The 9,117-nt window shown below is 34.9% G+C and overlaps 1 long non-coding RNA gene and 1 pseudogene across 1 annotated transcript; both read left to right on the forward strand.

Moving 5' to 3' along the window:
* The first annotated feature begins 691 nt into the window (after positions 1–691).
* Positions 692–3,228, forward strand: LOC148763983 (dihydroorotate dehydrogenase (quinone), mitochondrial-like; annotated as a pseudogene).
* Positions 3,229–4,425: 1,197 nt separating this feature from the next.
* LOC148763984 (uncharacterized) lies at positions 4,426–5,535 on the forward strand. The gene is made up of 2 exons (XR_016024553.1): positions 4,426–4,874; positions 5,305–5,535. It is a non-coding gene; the product is annotated as an uncharacterized LOC148763984 (long non-coding RNA).
* The last annotated feature ends 3,582 nt before the right edge of the window (positions 5,536–9,117 follow it).

Here is a 9,117-nt window from a genome sequence, read left to right on the forward strand (position 1 = left end):
CTTGAATGTTAGCAATGATAACTTTAGCTCTGTGCTTGCAAAAGAGTCTTGTGATGCACTCCCCAATACCGCTAGCACCTCCTGTGATCAATGCCACCTGGCCTTCTAGCCTTAGAACAATTCTCAATAAAAAAAAAGACCATGTAATTGTCGATAATCAGTAACTAGCATTATTAATAGAACTAAGTTACAATTTTATGTGTCTGGCTGCATGCGTACAATTTCTTAGAGATAAAATATTGATTGACAATTGTTGCAGAAATACTTAAAAATATTTCATTAATGGTTACAATTAATTAGTTATAAAATATTTTTAAACCTTAGGATCTCTTGTATCATTTTCTGTTATTATTATCTAATTTATTGTTTATTGATGATATTTGTGTTTTTGAGAATTAGTTAAGAAATTATAAACTACCTCAGTAAGCGTACGATTATTATAAATCTATTAAATAATATTATGAGAAAATTATGAAAGATAACTTTTCTCACAAATTCAATTCAAAAATATCTTTTATTATAATTTTAATTATTTTTAATCAATTTTTAACATAATTTAATAACAACATTTTTTAAAATAATTTTAGATAAATTAAAAAAAATTAATTTTTTTTATCCTACCATCTATATAAAAGTTTTAAAATTAAATCTCTATTTGTCTCACCGTTCATTTCTTTCTCAGTATCTTAAAAGAGCAGAGGTGATATCATGATATATGTGTCTTAGGGTCTTGGATGCAGAGGTTGCCCATACACTAGCTGTTTCAGCTGCCGCTCGTGGTTCGGTTCCTAGGGAGAAGAGGCCTGATCCACCGATTTTGGGATTAGAAGTTTGAGGAAGGAAGTTCTCAAACCCTATAGGTCTTTCTGCTGGCTTTGATAAAAATGCAGAAGCTGTTGAAGGCTTACTTGGTATGGGTTTTGGCTTTGTGGAAGTTGGTTCGGTAACCCCTGTTCCACAGTAGGGTAACCCAATGCCACGCATCTTTAGATTGCGACAAGAAGGGTGAGAATGCCTAATCTCCCTTTCTACAATTTTTTTAATTATGATCTTGCTTGTTTGGTGGCATTGGATTGGAGCAGGCAATAATTTAATGTGGTTTTTCTGAGAGATTTGATTGCTTGAACTCATGTTGTTTGGAGTTTAAGATTTTCTATTTTATCTAACTCGATTTATTCGTCAGTGCTATCATCAATCGGTGTGGGTTCAACAGTGAAGGAATTGTTGCTGTTGCAAGGCGATTGGGTGCCCAGCATGGTAAGAGGAAGTTGGAGACTTCAAGCTCTTCATCACCCTCCAGTGATGAAGCCAACCATGGGGGCAAAGCTGGTCCTGGAATTCTAGGGTTCAATCTTGGAAAGAATAAGACAAGTGATGCTGCTGCTGCTGATTATGTTCAAGGAGTTCACACATTATCCCAGTATGCCGATTACTTGGTAGTTCTATATTCTTTATTTTGGTTAATTCATTCCTCTCCATGTTTTTTATGAGTACAAAATCTTCACACAAGATAAATGATAGAATTGGTAACTTGTATTATCTAAAAATGTTGCTTAGCATGACTTGCTCCCTTGAAATTTCCTATGCTTACCTCTTTAAGGAGGGAGGTGGATACATATTTTTCAAAATATTAATATGTTTTCTGATATAACCTCGCGGGGGGGAGGGGGTTTGTAATATTACTACAAGAAGTTTTCCTTGAGTTTTTCTTTGTTTAAAACAGCCGTACAATTCAATTGTTTAAATGCCATAATATTGACCTCCTTTTGCACTACTTTCTAAGGTTATTAATGTTTCGTCACCAAACACTCCTAGATTGCGTATGCTTCAGGGAAGGAAACAGTTGAAGGATCTTGTTAAGAAGGTATAGATCTCTGGCTCTGAACTTAATCTTCCTTTTCTGATATATTACAGCAGAAGTTTGATCTTCTCAACTTTGCTTTGCATTTTCGTCAAAGGTTCAAGCTGCTCGTGATGAAATGCAATGGGGAGAGGAGGGTCCTCCTCCATTGCTTGTTAAAATTGCTCCAGACTTGTCTAAAGAAGACTAGAGGATATAGCAGCCGTATGTCCTATTTGCATTTAGATACTACTTCATCGCTTGCCTATATAATGTTCTTATTCTTCTTTTTCTTTGATCTTAGGTTGCTCTTGCCCTCCGCTTGGATGGATTGGTAATTTTCTTCCCCTTTAAAATTTTCTATATTTCTTGTCCATGTCTTGTGCGATTAGACTTTTCTCACTTGATGGTGCATTTCAGTCATATCTCTAACTCATATGCTTTTATAGTTTGTATTCATATATGACCTTTTTGTTTTTTCACTAACATTTTGGACAAATGGAACAAGTTTTACTCTAGTCCTTACATTAATCTGTAAAGAAAGTTGCATTTTCTTAAAGAATAATATTCCCAATGAATTATTTCTTCTAAATGCAATGAAAGAGCATTGCTCAGTAGTAGTCTAAATGTTAATAATGGTGTGATTTAAGAAGCTGTGATGTCATAGTTTCTTTTTTGTTTACTTCATTTTTTCTATATAAGGTTCAGAGTGAATAGTATCAGTGTGCATTAATTTTTTGTTTCTCTTCCTTTTAGTGTTCTTCCCTGACATGCTACTTTCTCTGTTTTCTAGATTATATCAAACACAACCATTTCAAGACCAGATCCCATAAATAAAAATCCAGTCTCTGCAGAATCTGGTGGCTTAAGCTTGAAGCCTCTCTTTAATTTGTCAACCAATGTCTTAATTTGCCTAGAGAAGGATGGTTTCAAGTCTATCCATGATGCTGTTGGTGCTGATTGCAGATAGTATTAATACAATCGATCAAATTATGTTGCATGTTATTTATCTCTAGAGAGAAGTCCAACATCCCTTTATAGAGTTAGTTAACCATTTAGACTGCTAACATATAGAGTTCTGAATTAATTACCAACATTAACCTTAAAAATGAAATACTGCGTCTAGCATTTTCTACCATGTATGGCAACTCAATTGGGAGTTGTGCTGACGTGACTTGTGAGATGATTTGTGGAACCATACATGCATAGCATCAGCAAAAGATGCAGAGCGGATGCTTTACAATTAGAGCAACGTAATACAAATATAAGGTGATTCACGCTGCTGTCTGCATCTAGACTGTATGCATCAACTGACTAATCAATAAGATAGGAAATGCATGTATCAGTACAACACTTAGAATATGAAAATTACTGTATAATTTTTCTCATTGTCTCTTGTAAACCTATTGTTACATATGATTTTTGGTATGATGAATCTTTAATTTGATGCTACACGAGTAAAGAAGATGAAGAAAATTTCAAAGATAAGACGACTTTATGATTGTGTTTAACTTATCAACAAGAAGAATAAAGCAAAATAAGGTTTGGGTTCTCCTTAGTCTTAGCCTTAGTACATAAGAAAGGAAAAACTCGGGTTTTAATTTTAACAATCCAGGCCAGGCCATGGTTGTATCCAGAGTTTTTATATTTTCATCATTTTAATTTAACTTTGTTCAATTAAACCCATTTCTATTTTTGTTGTATTAACAAATTGTTAAGATAAACAAGCTTTACATCATCAATTATTTACATGTCAACCGGTCAACCAAAAACAAAGAAAACATGTTTAACAAAAAAATAATAATAATAAAAGAAAACAAACAAAGAAAAGGAAAACGTGAACGGTGTTCGGCCAAAAAAAAAAAAAAAAGAAACAAACAAAGAAAGCCAACCAAGTTATCAAGGCTATGGAGGATAGAAAACTTGAAAACGATTATAATAACTAACAATCCACGCCATGGTTGTATCCAAGGTTTTTATATTTTCACCATTTTAATTTTGTTTAATTAAACTCATTTCAACTTTTACTGTATTAACAAATCGTTAAGATAAACAAGCTCTACATCATCAATTGTTTACATGTCAGCTGATCAACAATTCTTTTGATCCGTTTTGACTCTCTTTAACAAAACAAATATTTAAGTATTACTATAAGCAAGCTTTAATTGCCTGAATTATAGCTTAACTACATGAACAAGCTATAGAAAGGAATCCATTCACCATTAATAATCTTACCAAACACGTCAACTACTTTCTCATCAATATCCATTGCTTTAAGTTGTTCGTACATCAACTACTTTCTCATCAATATCCATTGCTTTTAATTGTTCGTTCTCACATGAAAAAAAAAACAAAACGTGTTTGGGTAAAAAAAAAAAAAGAAACAAACAAAGAAAACGAGAATGGTGTTTGGCCAATTAAAAAAACAAATAATGAAAACGTGAATATTGTTTAGAAAAAATAAACCGAAAAACAAAATACAAAGAAAGTCAATCAAGTCATCAAGGCCACGAAAGATAGAAAACTTGGAAAGGATTGTAATCAATAACAATCATATTTCCACGAAGGATAGAAAACTTGGAAATGTATATTCTAACAAGGGTATGTTGTCTATTTTAATAAAAAGTTCTCATAAAGTAATGGAGCTTTTGGCTTTAATGGTCCTATCTTCTATTTCTAAACATCTGTGTGATTTAGTGTCTTGAAATGGTCATATCTTTTAACTTATAAGTTTGATATGCATTCTTTTTTTCCAAGGAAAGATCCTATTAATAGGTTGTGGTGGTATTAGCAGGTAAAGTCAGGATACTGAATGATCATTACCTTCATCTTATTATATAGATGATGTCACTATTATCATAATCGTCATCACCATTGCTGCTATTGTTATTATTTTCATCTCCACCATTAATTTGATTTATGCATTCAATATAGTGGTGAGGATGCATGCAATAAAATAAGGGCTGGAGTAACTCTTGTTCAGCTTTATACTGCATTTGCATATGGAGGCCCTGCCTTAATTCCTCAAATGAAGGTATTCTCCTTTAATTTTATGAGTTCTATATTTATTTATTTTCTTTCTCCTTTACATCCTAAAGGGTATAAAACATTATACACTGACAAAAAATGTGTCGTCTTCTCTGATGGCATATCTGTCACCAGTTTGTTATTTGGAACTGCAACTTTTTTGGGACTTGGTGAAATATCATAATCTTGTAAATGCTCATGTCTTTATCCTAGTTCAGGTTTCATCAGTGTCATTTTAAGAAAGAAGTTAAGGATATTTCTTGAGTCCTGGATTTTGCATTCAATTTGTATGCTTTTGGGGTATCTTTCGACTTTTGGAGGGCTGATGTTGGGTTGGGATCATTAAGTTGTCGGGAATGGCCAATTGCTCAAATGGATGAATTATTGTTTTTGTTAAATATTTTGTTTGGCTTATTGTGATTGTGCTGTTTTTGCAGGCTGAACTTGCTGAGTGCCTAGAGAGGGATGGTTTCAAGTCTGTCCATGAAGCTGTTGGTGCTGATTGCATATGGTATTAGTACTTACCTTGCACCAAGAACTTCCTCACAAAATAGCTGTATTGTAATCTTTTGTCCTGTGCTTATCCTACATTATCACTTTTGCTTGGCTCTAATTTTTTTTAGAGGAAATTGTGGGAAATGACCTTCATAGTAAGGTCACTTCAAAAATGATTGTCTCTATAATTTTAACTATTTCTAGCCATTTTTTGGCATGACTTAACAAGAATACCTTTTAATCCAATTAATCCAAATGAAAGCGCGTCTCAGTTTCTTTTTTTCTGCTCTCCCGTCATTCAGCTTAAAATTTCAAAATTAAATCTCGATTTAGATTTAGCTATCCCTCCATCCAGCTCTCCAAAGCCATCGAGGTCTATATCGACAACCAACTTTCTCATGATCCTAAAGTGCAGAGATGACATCAAGGTATTTGTTATGGGTTCTTGCATTTATTTAGGGTTATTCATAGAAGGAAAAAGTTGATGGATAAATTATATGAGTTTGGAAACTTAAATCTGGGTGGGGGTAGCAAAATCAATCAGTTTATAGGCGATGCGTGAATATTTGTTAGGCATTGAGTCATTGGATATTAGGGTGTGTGACTGGATTTTAGGAATCGTTACCTATTTATTTGGCATTAGGTGCTTGAATATTTGTTGAGCATTGCGTGGGTTCTTTATAGGCATTACGTGACTGAATATTTGTTAGAGGTGCGTGACAAGCGTTACGTGACTGAATATTTGTTGAGCATTGCGTGACCTATTTGTAGGCATTGCGTGACTTTAGCTACTTAATGCTGAAGGTGATTCTCTACTGATTATCTTCAATAACCTAATAAGCTCTAATGTAATTAATGAAGTTTATATTTAATTTCAGACTTGTATAGTAGCAATAGTATTAGATTTTGGTTGGTCTACCATAATGCCTAAATTAAAAAAAAAAAAGAGAAAAGAGGAAACGATAACGAATTTCTTGGAAAAGAGAAAAGATATAACATTAAAATCCTTTTTCATTAGTGAAAAAGAGAGAAAATCTTTAAGCTGCTTTTTATTAAGAATTTCTTGAAAAATGATGTTTGGCCTAGCTTTCACTTTTAAGAGGTAGCTAAGATGAAAGGGCAGGCTAAACAGGTACTTAATAACCAATTCAGCCCCCCTTCATTGCATTGATATGGCTGTAGAAAACGAAGAGTCAGCTTTCATACCTATAAATAAAGGGAACCATTAACCATTTGAATCAAATTCAATTATCTTAATCAATCTCAGATAATTGAAAAATGACCTCCAAAGATCTAAGAGTCGAGAAGGGGAAAGAGGCAACCTCTAAAGAGGAGGAGGTGCCTTTGAGTGTGAGGGACCAGTTGCACATATTCTTGAGTGTGAGGGACTAGTTGCACATATTCTAGCAGGAGATGCAAGTCCTCATCGACAACCTGATGCAAAGGACTTTTGACCTAGAAGTTGCCATCTTGAGCAACGAAAAGATTCTTGTCGAGATAGAGTTCAAAGTAGATGAACTTATGAAGAAATGAACTACGGTTCATTTTTTTTGTATCATTTTCTTGTATTTTCGGAGGGGTCTTTTTAATAAAATTTGAATAAAATTTATAGCAATTTTTATTTTCATTGAGCACATATTTTGTTGAGTTATTTTCTTCGTTTAAGTTATATTATACTGAAAAACTTCGTGAGTGGATGTTAGGCATTGGGTGACCTATTATTAGGTATTAGGAGAGTGGGTTATACGCGGTGCGTGAATTGTGCAATACATATCTTCTATTGAGACATTGCATGAGTAGTTTGTATGTATATGGAATAGAGTACCTATGGTGACATGTTGTTATGTATTGCGTGACGTTGGGCCAGTACGTGATTGTTTAAGTTAGCATAACGTGAGTGGATATTAGGCATCGATTGAATTATTATTAGGTATTGCGAGACTAGTGGTGCGCAATTCACCTCTTGTTTAGAGGCTTATTATTCATTGAGTGACTTATTCTTAGTTGTGGCGAGCCTGACGGTGTGTGACTGACTTGTGCAATTCATGTGTTGTTTTGAAGTTTTTGTTCAATAGTTTTTTAGGCAGTGCGTGACTGGTTTTTATATATTGCGTTACCTGTTGTAGCGAGAGTGGTGGCACGTGACTTGTGCAATTCATATGTTGTTTTGAGGGTTTTGTTCAGTAGTTTTTTAGGCTTGCGTGACTGGTTTTTATATATTGCGTTACCTATTGTAGCGAAAGTGGTGGCTTGTGACTTGTGCAATTCATGTATTGTTTTGATGCTTTTGTTCAGTAGTTTTTTAGGCTTGCGTGACTGGTTTTTATATATTGCGTTACCTGTTGTAGCGTGAGTGGTGGCACGTGACTTGTGCAATTCATGTGTTGTTTAAAGGCTTTTGTTCAGTAGTTTTTTAGGGTTGTGAGATTGTTTTTTATATATTGTGTGACCTGTTGTTATGTATTACGAGAGTGGTGGCACGTGACTTGTGTAATTCATATGTTGTTTTGAGGTTTTTGTTCAGTAGTTTTTTAGGATTGCGTTACTGGTTTTTATATATTATGTGACTTGTTGTTATATATTGCGAGAGCGGTGGCGCATGACTTGTGCAATTCGCCTCTTGTTTAAGGGCATTTGTTCACTAGTTATTAGGCATTGCATTAATATGTATTAGACATTGCGACACTTAATTTCTGTAAAATTTTTGCGGTTGGCCAAATGTGACTTAGGCATTGCATAAGTAGTTTCTATGCATTGAGGGGCTATTTTTGATAAATTGACTGATCGTGATACTTATTTTCTATTAAATTTCAGCGACCTGCCAAATGTGAAGCTTATGATTACATACGGTGGTCATTGGGTCGATGACACTTACAAGGGTGGTGAGACACGAGTGAGGGGTGTTGGGAGTGATTTGTCATTTTCGAGACTAGTGAAGCTGGTTAAAGAGGTTGTTGGGTCAACTCACATAATAATGAAATCGAGCTACATACATCGTTCAGCCATGCCTCAGGGGTTTCGTGCGCAGTTATCAGGGATGATGAAGATGTAGCGAGTATTTTGTGAGATGAAAGGACAGTTGTTGTGTTTGTGACAATTAAGGCAGGAAATGCAAACAATATTTCACATGAGCATGGTATCCAGCATAGTAATCAACAAGAACATAATGTTAATTATTTTGACATACCACACCATGCATTTCCTAACAAACAACCATGGCAATCACGTTTAATGTATCCTCATGAATTTCAGCAGCCCGACGCACACATGAGGTGTCTGCAAATGATGTCTGCACAATTTCGACCGGAATGTGCATAGAACGAAATACTCGGTACTTTGTAACAAACACAACTATCGCTCGAAAATGCATTGGGTCCATTGTCATTAGCAAACGACACTGTGATGGTTGTGAGTGATGACGATGCATCGATCAGATTGAAGATGATGTTGAAGAGGACGACACGACGGATCGGAACAATGAGTTGTGTTATGACTGTGAAGATGATTTTGTTTGCAAACATAAAGACCGTTCAGAGGACAACAGGGTTGAGCAGACCGACATTCCTGATTGCAATTATGCAGATGGCGGTACAGGTCATACCATAACTGTTGTGTTAGAAGAGGTTGAGTTGGACGACCATGGTAGAACCGTTGAATTAGAAGATGTTGAGGGTGCGGACCCTATTTACGATAACACCATCGCACTTGAGAACGACATTTGTTCGCCTGATGACACTGATCAAGAGAGGGTAAAT

Source organism: Theobroma cacao, chromosome 2, assembly GCF_053813885.1.
Source record: "Theobroma cacao isolate CCN51 chromosome 2, ASM5381388v1, whole genome shotgun sequence".
NCBI lineage: Eukaryota > Viridiplantae > Streptophyta > Magnoliopsida > Malvales > Malvaceae > Theobroma > Theobroma cacao.